The following is an 18,030-nucleotide window of genomic DNA, read 5'->3' on the forward strand; positions in this document are numbered from 1 at the left end:
GCAGAAAGGGTCTTTCTCGTAGTTGCACATCAAATCTAAGCTGTCTGAAGTGTTTTTCCAAAGTTATCAACATTTTTATGTTTGGCGTTCTGGAACCCACCTTATCTCAGGCTGAAAACCCGTTTTCTGCATTGTGCCATAACTTTGCAGGGAAGTTCCAGAAAATGAAATTTTCACCTCCCACTACAGCAGAAAGGGTCTTTCTAGTAGTTGCAGAGCAAATCTAAGCTGTCTGAAGTGTTTTTCCAAAGTTATCAACATTTTTATGTTTGGCGTTCTGGAACCCATCTTATCTCAGGCTGAAAACGCGTTTTCTGCATTGTGCCATAACTTTGCAGGGAAACTTCAGAACATGAAATTTTCTCCTCCAGCTATAGCAGAAAGGGTATTTGTAGTAGTTGCACATCAAATCTAAGTTGTCTGAAGTGTTTTTCCAAAGTTATCAACATTCTTATGTTTGGCGTTCCGGAACCCACCTTATTTCAGCCTGAAAACGCGTTTTACATATTTTGCAATAACTTTGAGGGAAGCTTCAGAACATGAAATTTTAACATCCCACTATAGCAGAAAGGGTATTTCTAGTAGTTACACATCAAATCTAAGTTGTCTTAAGTGTTTTTCCAAAGTTATCAACATTCTTATGTTTGGCGTTCCGGAACCCACCTTATCTCAGCCTGAAAACGCGTTTTACATATTTTGCCATAACTTTGAGGGAAGCTTCAGAACATGAAATTTTAACATCCCACTACAGCAGAAAGGGTATTTCTAGTAGTTGCACATCAAATCTAAGCTGTCTGAAGTGTTTTTCCAAAGTTATCAACATTCTTATGTTTGGCGTTCCGGAATCGACCTTATCTCAGGCTGAAAACGCGTTTCCTGCATTGTGGCATAACTTTGCAGGGAAGCTTCAGAACATGAAATTTTCACCTCCCACTGTAGCAGAAAGGGCCTTTCTAGTAGTTGCACATAAAATCTAAGCTGTCTGAAGTGTTTTTCCAAAGTTATCAACATTTTTATGTTTGGCGTTCTGGAACCCACCTAATCTCAGGCTGAAAACGCGTTTTCTGCATTGTGCCATAACTTTGCAGGGAAGCTTCACAACATGAAATTTTCAATTTCTACAATAGCAGATAGGGTCTTTCTAGTAGTTGCACATCAAATCTAAGCTGTCTGAAGTGTTTTTCCAAAGTTATCAACATTTTTATGTTTGGCGTTCTGGAACCCACCTTATCTCAGGCTGAAGACGCGTTTTCTACATCGTGCCATAACTATGCAGGGAATCTTCAGAACATGAAATTTTCACCTCCCACTACAGCAGAAAGGGTCTTTCTAGTAGTTGCACATCAAATCTAAGCTGTCTGAAGTTTTTTTCGAAAGTTATCAACATTTTTATGTTTGGCGTTCCGGAATCGACCTTATCTCGGGATGAAAAATCGTTTTCTGCATTGTCCCATAACTTTGCAGGGAAGCTTCAGAACTTGAAATTTTGACCACCCAATATAGCAGAAAGGGTCTATCTAGCAGTTGCACATCAAACCTATGCTGTCTGAAGTGTTTTTCGAAAGTTATCAACATCTTTATGTTTGGCATTCCAGAATCGATCTTATCTCAGGCTGAAAACGAGTTGTCTGCATTGTGCCATAACTTTGCAGGGAAGCTTCAGAACATGAAATTTTCACCTCCCACTATAGCAGAAAGGGTCTTTCTCGTAGTTGCACATCAAATCTAAGCTGTCTGAAGTGTTTTTCCAAAGTTAGCAACATTTTTATGTTTGGCGTTCCGGAACCCACCTCATCTCAAGCTGAAAACGCGTTTTCTGCATTGTGCCATAACTTTGCAGGGAAGCTTCAGAACATGAAATTTTAACCTCCCTCTGTAGCAGAAAGGGTCTTTTTAGTAGTTGCAGAGCAAATCTAAGCTGTCTGAAGTGTTTTTCCAAAGTTATCAACATTTTTATGTTTGGCGTTCTGGAACCCACCTTATCTCAGGCTGAAAACGCGTTTTCTGCATTGTGCCATAACTTTGCAGGGAGACTTCAGAACATGAAATTTTCTCCTCCCACTATAGCAGAAAGGGTATTTGTAGTAGTTGCACATCAAATCTAAGTTGTCTGAAGTGTTTTTCCAAAGTTATCAACATTCTTATGTTTGGCGTTCCGGAACCCACCTTATTTCAGCCTGAAAACGCGTTTTACATATTTTGCCATAACTTTGAGGGAAGCTTCAGAACATGAAATTTTAACATCCCACTATAGCAGAAAGGGTATTTCTAGTAGTTACACATCAAATCTAAGTTGTCTTAAGTGTTTTTCCAAAGTTGTCAACATTCTTATGTTTGGCGTTCCGGAACCCACCTTATCTCAGCCTGAAAACGCGTTTTACATATTTTGCCATAACTTTGAGGGAAGCTTCAGAACATGAAATTTTAACATCCCACTACAGCAGAAAGGGTATTTCTAGTAGTTGCACATCAAATCTAAGCTGTCTGAAGTGTTTTTCCAAAGTTATCAACATTCTTATGTTTGGCGTTCCGGAATCGACCTTATCTCAGGCTGAAAACGCTTTTCCTGCATTGTGGCATAACTTTGCAGGGAAGCTTCAGAACATGAAATTTTCACCTCCCACTGTAGCAGAAAGGGCCTTTCTAGTAGTTGCACATAAAATCTAAGCTGTCTGAAGTGTTTTTCCAAAGTTATCAACATTTTTATGTTTGGCGTTCTGGAACCCACCTTATCTCAGGCTGAAGACGCGTTTTCTACATCGTGCCATAACTATGCAGGGAATCTTCAGAACATGAAATTTTCACCTCCCACTACAGCAGAAAGGGTCTTTCTAGTAGTTGCACATCAAATCCAAGCTGTGTGAAGTTTTTTTCGAAAGTTATCAACATTTTTATGTTTGGCGTTCCGGAATCGACCTTATCTCGGGATGAAAAATCGTTTTCTGCATTGTCCCATAACTTTGCAGGGAAGCTTCAGAACTTGAAATTTTGACCTCCCAATATAGCAGAAAAGGTCTTTCTAGTAGATGCAAATCAAATCTAAGCTGACTGAAGTGTTTTTCGAAAGTTATCAACATTTTTATGTTTGGCGTTCCGGAATCCACCTTATCTCAAGCTGAAAACGCGTTTTCTGCATTGTGCCATAACTTTGCAGGGAAGCTTCAGAACATGAAATGTTCACCTCCCACTATAGCAGAAAGGGTCTATCTAGCAGTTGCACATCAAATCTATGCTGTCTGAAGTGTTTTTCGAAAGTTATCAACATCTTTATGTTTGGCATTCCAGAATCGATCTTATCTCAGGATGAAAACGAGTTGTCTGCATTGTGCCATAACTTTGCGGGGAAGCTTCAGAACATGAAATTTTCACCTCCCACTATAGCAGAAAGGGTCTTTCTCGTAGTTGCACATCAAATCTAAGCTGTCTGTAGTGTTTTTCCAAAGTTAGCAACATATTTATGTTTGGCGTTCCGGAAGCCACCTCATCTCAAGCTGAAAACGCGTTTTCTGCATTGTGCCATAACTTTGCAGGGAAGCTTCAGAACATGAAATTTTAACCTCCCACTGTAGCAGAAAGGGTCTTTTTAGTAGTTGCACATCAAATCTAAGCTGTCTGAAGTGTTTTTCGAAAGTTTTCAACATTTTTATGTTTGGTGTTCCTGAATCGACCTTATCTCAGGCTGAAAACGCGTTTTCTGCATTGTGCCATAACTTTGCAGGGAAGCTTCAGGACATGAAATTGTCACCTCCCACTATAGCAGAAAGGGTCTTTCTAGTAGTTTCACATCAAATCTAAGCTGTCTGAAGTGTTTTTCCAAAGTTATCAACATTTTTTTGTTTGGCGTTCCGGAATCCACCTTATCTCAGGCTGAAAACAGGTTTTCTACATTGTGCCATAACTTTGCAGGGAAGCTTCAGAACATGAAATTTTCACCTCAAACTATGGCAGAAAGGGTCTTTCTAGTAGTTGCACATCAAATCTAAGCTGTCTGAAGTGTTTTTCGAAAGTTATCAACATTTTTATGTTTGGCGTTCCAGAATCGACCTTATCTCAGGCTGAAAACGCGTTGTCTGCATTGTGCCATAACTTTGCATGGAAGCTTCCGAACATGAAATTTTAACCTCCCACTATAGCAGAAAGGGTCTTTCTAGTAGTTGCACATCAAATCTAAGCTGTCTGAAGTGTTTTTCCAAAGTTTTCAACATTTTTATGTTTGGTGTTCCTGAATCGACCTTATCTCAGGCTGAAAACGCGTTTTCTGCATTGTGCCATAACTTTGCAGGGAATCTTCAGAACATGAAATTTTTACCTCCCACTACAGCAGAAAGGGTCTTTCTAGTAGTTGCACATCAAATCTAAGCTGTCTGAAATGTTTTTCGAAAGTTTTCAACATTTTTATGTTTGGCGTTCCGGAATCGACCTTATCTCAGGCTGAAAACGCGTTTTCTGCATTGTGCCATAACTTTGCAGGGAAGCATCAGGACAGGAAATTTTCGCCTCCCACAATAGCCGAAAGGGTCTTTCTAGTAGTTGCACATCAAATCTAAGCTGTCTGAAGTTTTTTTCCAAGGTTATCAACATTTTTATGTTTGGCGTTCCGGAATCGACCTTATCTCAAGCTGAAAACGCGTTTTCTGCATTGAGACACAAATTTGCAGGGAAGCTTCAGAACATGAAATGTTCACCTCCCACTGTCATGTTCTGAAGCTTCACTTTGCAGGGAAGCTTCAGAACATGACATTTTCACCTCCCACTACAGCAGAAAGGGTCTTTCTAGTAGTTGCAAATCAAATCTAAGCTGTCTGAAATGTTTTTCCAAAGTTATCAACATTTTAACGTTTGGCGTTTCGGAAACCACCTTATCTCAGGCTGAAAACGCCTTTTCTGCATTGTGCCATAACTTCTCAGGGAAGCTTCAGAATATGAAATGTTCACCTCCCAATATAGCAGAAAGGGTCTTTCTAGTAGTTGCACATCAAATCTAAGCTGTCTGAAGTGTTTTTCGAAAGTTTTCAACATTTTTATGTTTGGTGTTCCTGAATCGACCTTATCTCAGGCTGAAAACGCGTTTCCTGCATTGTGCCATAACTTTGCAGGGAATCTTCAGAACATGAAATTTTCACCTCCCACTACAGCAGAAAGGGTCTTTCTAGTAGTTGCACATCAAATCTAAGCTGTCTGAAATGTTTTTCCAAAGTTATCAACATTTTTACGTTTGGCGTTCCAGAATCGACCTCATCTCAGGCTGTAAACGCGTTGTCTGCATTGTGCCATAACTTTGCATGGAAGCTTCCGAACATGAAATGTTCACCTCCCACTATAGCAGAAAGGGTCTTTCTCGTAGTTGCACATCAAATGTAAGCTGTCTGAAGTGTTTTTCCAAAATTATCAACATTTTTATGTTTGGCGTTCCGGAACCCACCTTATCTCAGGCTGAAAACGCGTTTTCGGCATTGTGCCATAACTTTGCAGGGAAGCTTCAGAACATGAAATTTTCAGGTCCCACTATACCAGAAAGGGTCTTTCTCGTAGTTGCACATGAAATCTAAGCTGTCTGAAGTGTTTTTCGAAAGTTATCAACATTTTTATGTTTGGCGTTCCGGAATCGACCTTATCTCAGGATGAAAAATCGCTTTCTGCATTGTCCCATAACTTTGCAGGGAAGCTTCAGAACATGAAATTTTCACCTCCCACTATTCCAGAAAGGGTCTTTCTAGTAGTTGCACATCAAATCTAAGCTGTCTGAAGTGTTTTTCTAAAGTTTTCAACATTTTTATGTTTGGTGTTCCTGAATCGACCTTATCTCAGGCTGAAAACGCGTTTCCTGCATTGTGCCATAACTTTGCAAGGAATCTTCAGAACATGAAATTTTCACCTCCCACTACAGCAGAAAGGGTCTTTCAAGTAGTTGCAGATCAAATCTAAGCTATCTGATGTGTTTTTCCAAAGTTATCAACATTTTTATGTTTGGCGTTCCGGAATCGACCTTATCTTAGGCTGAAAACGCGTTTTACGCATTGTGCCATAACTTTGCAGGGAAGCTTCAGAACATGAAATGTTCACCTCCCACTATAGCAGAAAGGGTCTTTCTAGTAGTTGCACATCAAATGTAAGCTGTCTGAAGTGTTTTTCCAAAGTTATGTACATTTTCATGTTTGGCGGTCGGGAATCAACCTTATCTCAGGCTGAAAAGGCGTTTTCTGCATTGTGCCATAACTTTGCAGGGAAGCTTCAGAACATGAAATTTTCACCTCCCACTATAGCAGAAAGGGTATTTCTAGTAGTTGCACATTAAATCTAAGCTGTCTGAAGTGTTGTTCCAAAGTTATCAACATTTTTACGTTTGGCGTTTCGGAAACCACCTTACCTCAAGCTGAAAACGCATTTTCTGCATTGTGCCATAACTTTGCAGGGAAGCTTCAGAACATGAAATGTTCACCTCCCACTATAGCAGAAAGGGTCTTTCTAGTAGTTGCACATCAAATCTAAGCTGTCTGAAGTGTTTTTCCAAAATTATCAACATTTTTATGTTTGGCGTTCCGGAACCCACCTTATCTCAGGCTGAAAACGCGTTTTCGGCATTGTGCCATAACTTTGCAGGGAAGCTTCAGAACATGAAATTTTCAGGTCCCACTATAGCAGAAAGGGTCTTTCTAGTAGTTGCACATGAAATCTAAGCTGTCTGAAGTGTTTTTCGAAAGTTATCAACATTTTTATGTTTGGCGTTCCGGAATCGACCTTATCTCGGGATGAAAAATCGTTTTCTGCATTGTCCCATAACTTTGCAGGGAAGCTTCAGAACATGAAATTTTCACGTCCCACTATAGCAGAAAGGGTCTTTCTAGTATTTGCACATCAAATCTAAGTTGTCTGAAGTGTTTTTCGAAAGTTATCAACATTTTTATGTTTGGCGTTCCGGAATCGACCTTGTCTTAGGCTGAAAACACGTTTTACGCATTGTGCCATGACTTTGCAGGGAAGCTTCAGAACATGAAATGTTCACCTCCCACTATAGCAGAAAGGGTCTTTCTAGTAGTTGCACATCAAATCTAAGCTGTCTGAAATGTTTTTCCAAAGTTATCAACATTTTTACGTTTGGCGTTCCAGAATCGACCTTATCTCAGGTTGAAAACGCGTTGTCTGCATTGTGCCATAACTTTGCATGGAAGCTTCCGAACATGAAAATTTAACCTCCCACTATAGCAGAAAGAGTCTTTCTAGTAGTTGCAGATCAAATCTAAGCTGTCTGATGTGTTTTTCCAAAGTTATCAACATTTTTATGTTTGGCGTTCCGGAATCAACCTTGTCTTAGGCTGAAAACACGTTTTACGCATTGTGCCATGACTTTGCAGGGAAGCTTAAGAACATGAAATGTTCACCTCCCACTATAGCAGAAAGGGTCTTTCTAGTAGTTGCACATCAAATGTAAGCTGTCTGAAGTGTTTTTCGAAAGTTATCAACATTTTTACGTTTGGCGTTCCGGAATCGACTTTATCTCAGGATGAAAAATCGTTTTCTGCATTGTCCCATAACCTTGCAGGGAAGCTTCAGAACATGGAATTTTCAGGTCCCACTTTAGCAGAAAGGGTCTTTCTAGTAGTTGCACATAAAATCTAAGCTGTCTGAAGTGTTTTTCGAAAGTTATCAACATTTTTACGTTTGGCGTTCCAGAATCGACTTTATCTCAGCATGAAAAATCGTTTTCTGCATTGTCCCATAACTTTGCAGGGAAGCTTCAGAACATGAAATTTTGACCTCCCACTATAGCAGAAACGGTCTTTCTAGTAGTTGCACATCAAATCTAAGCTGTCTGAAGTGTTTTTCGAAAGTTATCAACATTTTTACGTTTGGCGTTCCGGAATCGACCTTATCTCAGGCTGAAAACGCGTTTTACGCATTGTGCCATAACTTTGCAGGGAAGCTTCAGAAAATAAAATTTTCACCTCCCACTATTGCAGAAAAGGGTCTTTCTAGTAGTTGCACATTAAATCTAAGCTGTCTGAAGTGTTGTTCCAAAGTAATCAACATTTTTACGTTCGGCGTTTTGGAAACCTCCTTATCTCAAGCTGAAAACGCGTTTTCTGCATTGTGCCATAACTTCTCAGGGAAGCTTCAGAACATGAAATGTTCACCTCCCACTATAGCAGAAAGGGTCTTTCTAGTAGTTGCACATCAAATCTAAGCTGTCTGAAATGTTTTTCCAAAGTTATCAACATTTTTACGTTTGGCGTTCCAGAATCGACCTTATCTCAGGTTGAAAACGCGTTGTCTGCATTGTGCCATAACTTTGCATGGAAGCTTCCGAACATGAAAATTTAACCTCCCACTATAGCAGAAAGAGTCTTTCTAGTAGTTGCAGATCAAATCTAAGCTGTCTGATGTGTTTTTCCAAAGTTATCAACATTTTTATGTTTGGCGTTCCGGAATCAACCTTGTCTTAGGCTGAAAACACGTTTTACGCATTGTGCCATGACTTTGCAGGGAAGCTTAAGAACATGAAATGTTCACCTCCCACTATAGCAGAAAGGGTCTTTCTAGTAGTTGCACATCAAATGTAAGCTGTCTGAAGTGTTTTTCGAAAGTTATCAACATTTTTACGTTTGGCGTTCCGGAATCGACTTTATCTCAGGATGAAAAATCGTTTTCTACATTGTCCCATAACCTTGCAGGGAAGCTTCAGAACATGGAATTTTCAGGTCCCACTTTAGCAGAAAGGGTCTTTCTAGTAGTTGCACATAAAATCTAAGCTGTCTGAAGTGTTTTTCGAAAGTTATCAACATTTTTACGTTTGGCGTTCCAGAATCGACTTTATCTCAGCATGAAAAATCGTTTTCTGCATTGTCCCATAACTTTGCAGGGAAGCTTCAGAACATGAAATTTTGACCTCCCACTATAGCAGAAAGGGTCTTTCTAGTAGTTGCACATCAAATCTAAGCTGTCTGAAGTGTTTTTCGAAAGTTATCAACATTTTTACGTTTGGCGTTCCGGAATCGACCTTATCTCAGGCTGAAAACGCGTTTTACGCATTGTGCCATAACTTTGCAGGGAAGCTTCAGAAAATAAAATTTTCACCTCCCACTATTGCAGAAAAGGGTCTTTCTAGTAGTTGCACATTAAATCTAAGCTGTCTGAAGTGTTGTTCCAAAGTAATCAACATTTTTACGTTCGGCGTTTTGGAAACCTCCTTATCTCAGGCTGAAAACGCGTTTTCTGCATTGTGCCATAACTTCTCAGGGAAGCTTCAGAACATGAAATGTTCACCTCCCACTATAGCAGAAAGGGTCTTTCTAGTAGTTGCACATCAAATCTAAGCTGTCTGAAGTGTTTTTCCAAAGTTATCAACATTTTTATGTTTGGCATTCCGGAACCCACCTTATCTCAGGCTGAAAACGCGTTTTCGGCATTGTGCCATAACTTTGCTGGGAAGCTTCAGAACATGAAATTTTCAGGTCCCACTATAGCAGAAAGGGACTTTCTAGTAGTTGCACATCAAATCTAAGCTGTCTGAAGTGTTTTTCGAAAGTTATCAACATTTTCACGTTTGGCGTTCCGGAATCGATTTTATCTCAGGATGAAAAATCGTTTTCTGCATTGTCCCATAACTTTGCAGGGAAGCTTCAGAACATGAAATTTTCACCTCCCACTATAGCAGAAAGGGTCTTTCTCGTAGTTGCACATCAAATCTATGCTGTCTGAAGTGTTTTTCGAAAGTTATCAACATTTTTATGTTTGCCGTTCCGGAATCGACCTTATCTCAGGATGAAAAATCGTTTTCTGCATTGTCCCATAACTTTCCATGGGAAGCTTCAGAACATGAAATTTTGACCTCCCACTATAGCAGAAAGGGTCTTTCTAGTAGTTGCACATCAAATCTAAGCTGTCTGAAGTGTTTTTCGAAAGTTATCAACATTTTTATGTTTGGCGTTCCGGAATCGACCTTATCTCAGGCTGAAAACGCGTTATACGCATTGTGCCATAACTTTGCAGGGAAGCTTCAGAAAATGAAATTTTGACCTCCCACTATAGCAGAAAGGGTCTTTCTAGTAGTTGCACATCAAATCTAAGCTGTCAGAAGTGTTGTTCCAAAGTAATCAACATTTTTACGTTTGGCGTTTTGGAAACCACCTTATCTCAGGCTGAAAACGCGTTTTCTGCATTGTGCCATAACTTCTCAGGGAAGCTTCAGAACATGAAATGTTCACCTCCCACTATAGCAGAAAGGGTCTTTCTAGTAGTTGCACATCAAATCTAAGCTGTCTGAAGTGTTTTTCCAAAGTTATCAACATTTTTATGTTTGGCATTCCCGAACCCACCTTATCTCAGGCTGAAAACGCGTTTTCGGCATTGTGCCATAACTTTGCTGGGAAGCTTCAGAACATGAAATTTTCAGGTCCCACTATAGCAGAAAGGGACTTTCTAGTAGTTGCACATCAAATCTAAGCTGTCTGAAGTGTTTTTCGAAAGTTATCAACATTTTCACGTTTGGCGTTCCGGAATCGATTTTATCTCAGGATGAAAAATCGTTTTCTGCATTGTCCCATAACTTTGCAGGGAAGCTTCAGAACATGAAATTTTCACCTCCCACTATAGCAGAAAGGGTCTTTCTCGTAGTTGCACATCAAATCTATGCTGTCTGAAGTGTTTTTTTCGAAAGTTATCAACATTTTTATGTTTGCCGTTCCGGAATCGACCTTATCTCAGGATGAAAAATCGTTTTCTGCATTGTCCCATAACTTTCCATGGGAAGCTTCAGAACATGAAATTTTGACCTCCCACTATAGCAGAAAGGGTCTTTCTAGTAGTTGCACATCAAATCTAAGCTGTCTGAAGTGTTTTTCGAAAGTTATCAACATTTTTATGTTTGGCGTTCCGGAATCGACCTTATCTCAGGCTGAAAACGCGTTATACGCATTGTGCCATAACTTTGCAGGGAAGCTTTAGAAAATGAAATTTTCACCTCCCACTATAGCAGAAAGGGTCTTTCTAGTAGTTGCACATCAAATCTAAGCTGTCAGAAGTGTTGTTCCAAAGTAATCAACATTTTTACGTTTGGCGTTTTGGAAACCACCTTATCTCAGGCTGAAAACGCGTTTTCTGCATTGTGCCATAACTTCTCAGGGAAGCTTCAGAACATGAAATGTTCACGTCCCACTATAGCAGAAAGGGTATTTCTAGTAGTTGCACATCAAATCTAAGCTGTCTGAAGTGTTTTTCCAAAGTTATCAACATTCTTATGTTTGGCGTTCCGGAATCGACCTTATCTCAGGCTGAAAACGCTTTTCCTGCATTGTGGCATAACTTTGCAGGGAAGCTTCAGAACATGAAATTTTCACCTCCCACTATAGCAGAAAGGGTCTTTCTAGTAGTTGCACATCAAATCTAAGCTGTCTGAAGTGTTTTTCCAAAGTTATCAACATTTTTATGTTTGGCATTCCGGAACCCACCTTATCTCAGGCTGAAAACGCGTTTTCGGCATTGTGCCATAACTTTGCTGGGAAGCTTCAGAACATGAAATTTTCAGGTCCCACTATAGCAGAAAGGGACTTTCTAGTAGTTGCACATCAAATCTAAGCTGTCTGAAGTGTTTTTCGAAAGTTATCAACATTTTCACGTTTGGCGTTCCGGAATCGATTTTATCTCAGGATGAAAAATCGTTTTCTGCATTGTCCCATAACTTTGCAGGGAAGCTTCAGAACATGAAATTTTCACCTCCCACTATAGCAGAAAGGGTCTTTCTCGTAGTTGCACATCAAATCTATGCTGTCTGAAGTGTTTTTCGAAAGTTATCAACATTTTTATGTTTGCCGTTCCGGAATCGACCTTATCTCAGGATGAAAAATCGTTTTCTGCATTGTCCCATAACTTTCCATGGGAAGCTTCAGAACATGAAATTTTGACCTCCCACTATAGCAGAAAGGGTCTTTCTAGTAGTTGCACATCAAATCTAAGCTGTCTGAAGTGTTTTTCGAAAGTTATCAACATTTTTATGTTTGGCGTTCCGGAATCGACCTTATCTCAGGCTGAAAACGCGTTATACGCATTGTGCCATAACTTTGCAGGGAAGCTTCAGAAAATGAAATTTTGACCTCCCACTATAGCAGAAAGGGTCTTTCTAGTAGTTGCACATCAAATCTAAGCTGTCAGAAGTGTTGTTCCAAAGTAATCAACATTTTTACGTTTGGCGTTTTGGAAACCACCTTATCTCAGGCTGAAAACGCGTTTTCTGCATTGTGCCATAACTTCTCAGGGAAGCTTCAGAACATGAAATGTTCACGTCCCACTATAGCAGAAAGGGTATTTCTAGTAGTTGCACATCAAATCTAAGCTGTCTGAAGTGTTTTTCCAAAGTTATCAACATTCTTATGTTTGGCGTTCCGGAATCGACCTTATCTCAGGCTGAAAACGCTTTTCCTGCATTGTGGCATAACTTTGCAGGGAAGCTTCAGAACATGAAATTTTCACCTCCCACTGTAGCAGAAAGGGCCTTTCTAGTAGTTGCACATAAAATCTAAGCTGTCTGAAGTGTTTTTCCAAAGTTATCAACATTTTTATGTTTGGCGTTCTGGAACCCACCTTATCTCAGGCTGAAGATGCGTTTTCTACATCGTGCCATAACTATGCAGGGAATCTTCAGAACATGAAATTTTCACCTCCCACTACAGCAGAAAGGGTCTTTCTAGTAGTTGCACATCAAATCCAAGCTGTGTGAAGTTTTTTTCGAAAGTTATCAACATTTTTATGTTTGGCGTTCCGGAATCGACCTTATCTCGGGATGAAAAATCGTTTTCTGCATTGTCCCATAACTTTGCAGGGAAGCTTCAGAACTTGAAATTTTGACCTCCCAATATAGCAGAAAGGGTCTTTCTAGTAGATGCAAATCAAATCTATGCTGTCTGAAGTGTTTTTCGAAAGTTATCAAAATCTTTATGTTTGGCATTCCAGAATCGATCTTATCTCAGGCTGAAAACGCGTTTTCTGCATTGTGCCATAACTTCTCAGGGAAGCTTCAGAACATGAAATGTTCACGTCCCACTATAGCAGAAAGGGTATTTCTAGTAGTTGCACATCAAATCTAAGCTGTCTGAAGTGTTTTTCCAAAGTTATCAACATTCTTATGTTTGGCGTTCCGGAATCGACCTTATCTCAGGCTGAAAACGCTTTTCCTGCATTGTGGCATAACTTTGCAGGGAAGCTTCAGAACATGAAATTTTCACCTCCCACTGTAGCAGAAAGGGCCTTTCTAGTAGTTGCACATAAAATCTAAGCTGTCTGAAGTGTTTTTCCAAAGTTATCAACATTTTTATGTTTGGCGTTCTGGAACCCACCTTATCTCAGGCTGAAGATGCGTTTTCTACATCGTGCCATAACTATGCAGGGAATCTTCAGAACATGAAATTTTCACCTCCCACTACAGCAGAAAGGGTCTTTCTAGTAGTTGCACATCAAATCCAAGCTGTGTGAAGTTTTTTTCGAAAGTTATCAACATTTTTATGTTTGGCGTTCCGGAATCGACCTTATCTCGGGATGAAAAATCGTTTTCTGCATTGTCCCATAACTTTGCAGGGAAGCTTCAGAACTTGAAATTTTGACCTCCCAATATAGCAGAAAGGGTCTTTCTAGTAGATGCAAATCAAATCTATGCTGTCTGAAGTGTTTTTCGAAAGTTATCAAAATCTTTATGTTTGGCATTCCAGAATCGATCTTATCTCAGGCTGAAAACGAGTTGTCTGCATTGTGCCATAACTTTGCAGGGAAGCTTCAGAACATGAAATTTTCACCTCCCACTATAGCAGAAAGGGTCTTTCTCGTAGTTGCACATCAAATCTAAGCTGTCTGTAGTGTTTTTCCAAAGTTAGCAACATTTTTATGTTTGGCGTTCCGGAACCCACCTCATCTCAAGCTGAAAACGCGTTTTCTGCATTGTGCCATAACTTTGCAGGGAATCTTCAGAACATGAAATTTTAACCTCCCACTGTAGCAGAAAGGGTCTTTTTAGTAGTTGCACATCAAATCTAAGCTGTCTGAAGTGTTTTTCGAAAGTTTTCAACATTTTTATGTTTGGTGTTCCTGAATCGACCTTATCTCAGGCTGAAAACGCGTTTTCTGCATTGTGCCATAACTTTGCAGGGAAGCTTCAGGACATGAAATTGTCACCTCCCACTATAGCAGAAAGGGTCTTTCTAGTAGTTTCACATCAAATCTAAGCTGTCTGAAGTGTTTTTCCAAAGTTATCAACATTTTTTTGTTTGGCGTTCCGGAACCCACCTTATCTCAGGCTGAAAACAGGTTTTCTGCATTGTGCCATAACTTTGCAGGGAAGCTTCAGAACATGAAATTTTCACCTCAAACTATGGCAGAAAGGGTCTTTCTAGTAGTTGCACATCAAATCTAAGCTGTCTGAAGTGTTTTTCGAAAGTTATCAACATTTTTATGTTTGGCGTTCCGGAATCGACCTTATCTCAGGCTGAAAACGCGTTATACGCATTGTGCCATAACTTTGCAGGGAAGCTTCAGAAAATGAAATTTTCACCTCCCACTATAGCAGAAAGGGTCTTTCTAGTAGTTGCACATCAAATCTAAGCTGTCAGAAGTGTTGTTCCAAAGTAATCAACATTTTTACGTTTGGCGTTTTGGAAACCACCTTATCTCAGACTGAAAACGCGTTTTCTGCATTGTGCCATAACTTCTCAGGGAAGCTTCAGAACATGAAATGTTCACGTCCCACTATAGCAGAAAGGGTATTTCTAGTAGTTGCACATCAAATCTAAGCTGTCTGAAGTGTTTTTCCAAAGTTATCAACATTCTTATGTTTGGCGTTCCGGAATCGACCTTATCTCAGGCTGAAAACGCTTTTCCTGCATTGTGGCATAACTTTGCAGGGAAGCTTCAGAACATGAAATTTTCACCTCCCACTGTAGCAGAAAGGGCCTTTCTAGTAGTTGCACATAAAATCTAAGCTGTCTGAAGTGTTTTTCCAAAGTTATCAACATTTTTATGTTTGGCGTTCTGGAACCCACCTTATCTCAGGCTGAAGACGCGTTTTCTACATCGTGCCATAACTATGCAGGGAATCTTCAGAACATGAAATTTTCACCTCCCACTACAGCAGAAAGGGTCTTTCTAGTAGTTGCACATCAAATCCAAGCTGTGTGAAGTTTTTTTCGAAAGTTATCAACATTTTTATGTTTGGCGTTCCGGAATCGACCTTATCTCGCGATGAAAAATCGTTTTCTGCATTGTCCCATAACTTTGCAGGGAAGCTTCAGAACTTGAAATTTTGACCTCCCAATATAGCAGAAAGGGTCTTTCTAGTAGATGCAAATCAAATCTATGCTGTCTGAAGTGTTTTTCGAAAGTTATCAACATCTTTATGTTTGGCATTCCAGAATCGATCGTATCTCAGGCTGAAAACGAGTTGTCTGCATTGTGCCATAACTTTGCAGGGAAGCTTCAGAACATGAAATTTTCACCTCCCACTATAGCAGAAAGGGTCTTTCTCGTAGTTGCACATCAAATCTAAGCTGTCTGTAGTGTTTTTCCAAAGTTAGCAACATTTTTATGTTTGGCGTTCCGGAACCCACCTCATCTCAAGCTGAAAACGCGTTTTCTGCATTGTGCCATAACTTTGCAGGGAAGCTTCAGAACATGAAATTTTCACCTCAAACTATGGCAGAAAGGGTCTTTCTAGTAGTTGCACATCAAATCTAAGCTGTCTGAAGTGTTTTTCGAAAGTTATCAACATTTTTATGTTTGGCGTTCCGGAATCGACCTTATCTCAGGCTGAAAACGCGTTATTCGCATTGTGCCATAACTTTGCAGGGAAGCTTCAGAAAATGAAATTTTCACCTCCCACTATAGCAGAAAGGGTCTTTCTAGTAGTTGCACATCAAATCTAAGCTGTCAGAAGTGTTGTTCCAAAGTAATCAACATTTTTACGTTTGGCGTTCTGGAACCCACCTTATCTCAGGCTGAAGACGCGTTTTCTACATCGTGCCATAACTATGCAGGGAATCTTCAGAACATGAAATTTTCACCTCCCACTACAGCAGAAAGGGTCTTTCTAGTAGTTGCACATCAAATCCAAGCGCTGTGAAGTTTTTTTCGAAAGTTATCAACATTTTTATGTTTGGCGTTCCGGAATCGACCTTATCTCGGGATGAAAAATCGTTTTCTGCATTGTGCCATAACTTTGCAGGGAAGCTTCAGGACATGAAATTGTCACCTCCCACTATAGCAGAAAGGGTCTTTCTAGTAGTTTCACATCAAATCTAAGCTGTCTGAAGTGTTTTTCCAAAGTTATCAACATTTTTTTGTTTGGCGTTCCGGAACCCACCTTATCTCAGGCTGAAAACAGGTTTTCTGCATTGTGCCATAACTTTGCAGGGAAGCTTCAGAACATGAAATTTTCACCTCAAACTATGGCAGAAAGGGTCTTTCTAGTAGTTGCACATCAAATCTAAGCTGTCTGAAGTGTTTTTCGAAAGTTATCAACATTTTTATGTTTGGCGTTCCGGAATCGACCTTATCTCAGGCTGAAAACGCGTTATACGCATTGTGCCATAACTTTGCAGGGAAGCTTCAGAAAATGAAATTTTCACCTCCCACTATAGCAGAAAGGGTCTTTCTAGTAGTTGCACATCAAATCTAAGCTGTCAGAAGTGTTGTTCCAAAGTAATCAACATTTTCACGTTTGGCGTTTTGGAAACCACCTTATCTCAGACTGAAAACGCGTTTTCTGCATTGTGCCATAACTTCTCAGGGAAGCTTCAGAACATGAAATGTTCACGTCCCACTATAGCAGAAAGGGTATTTCTAGTAGTTGCACATCAAATCTAAGCTGTCTGAAGTGTTTTTCCAAAGTTATCAACATTCTTATGTTTGGCGTTCCGGAATCGACCTTATCTCAGGCTGAAAACGCTTTTCCTGCATTGTGGCATAACTTTGCAGGGAAGCTTCAGAACATGAAATTTTCACCTCCCACTGTAGCAGAAAGGGCCTTTCTAGTAGTTGCACATAAAATCTAAGCTGTCTGAAGTGTTTTTCCAAAGTTATCAACATTTTTATGTTTGGCGTTCTGGAACCCACCTTATCTCAGGCTGAAGACGCGTTTTCTACATCGTGCCATAACTATGCAGGGAATCTTCAGAACATGAAATTTTCACCTCCCACTACAGCAGAAAGGGTCTTTCTAGTAGTTGCACATCAAATCCAAGCTGTGTGAAGTTTTTTTCGAAAGTTATCAACATTTTTATGTTTGGCGTTCCGGAATCGACCTTATCTCGGGATGAAAAATCGTTTTCTGCATTGTCCCATAACTTTGCAGGGAAGCTTCAGAACTTGAAATTTTGACCTCCCAATATAGCAGAAAGGGTCTTTCTAGTAGATGCAAATCAAATCTATGCTGTCTGAAGTGTTTTTCGAAAGTTATCAACATCTTTATGTTTGGCATTCCAGAATCGATCGTATCTCAGGCTGAAAACGAGTTGTCTGCATTGTGCCATAACTTTGCAGGGAAGCTTCAGAACATGAAATTTTCACCTCCCACTATAGCAGAAAGGGTCTTTCTCGTAGTTGCACATCAAATCTAAGCTGTCTGTAGTGTTTTTCCAAAGTTAGCAACATTTTTATGTTTGGCGTTCCGGAACCCACCTCATCTCAAGCTGAAAACGCGTTTTCTGCATTGTGCCATAACTTTGCAGGGAAGCTTCAGAACATGAAATTTTCACCTCAAACTATGGCAGAAAGGGTCTTTCTAGTAGTTGCACATCAAATCTAAGCTGTCTGAAGTGTTTTTCGAAAGTTATCAACATTTTTATGTTTGGCGTTCCGGAATCGACCTTATCTCAGGCTGAAAACGCGTTATACGCATTGTGCCATAACTTTGCAGGGAAGCTTCAGAAAATGAAATTTTCACCTCCCACTATAGCAGAAAGGGTCTTTCTAGTAGTTGCACATCAAATCTAAGCTGTCAGAAGTGTTGTTCCAAAGTAATCAACATTTTTACGTTTGGCGTTTTGGAAACCACCTTAT

Source organism: Synchiropus splendidus, chromosome 2, assembly GCF_027744825.2.
Source record: "Synchiropus splendidus isolate RoL2022-P1 chromosome 2, RoL_Sspl_1.0, whole genome shotgun sequence".
In the NCBI taxonomy this organism is placed as follows: domain Eukaryota; kingdom Metazoa; phylum Chordata; class Actinopteri; order Syngnathiformes; family Callionymidae; genus Synchiropus; species Synchiropus splendidus.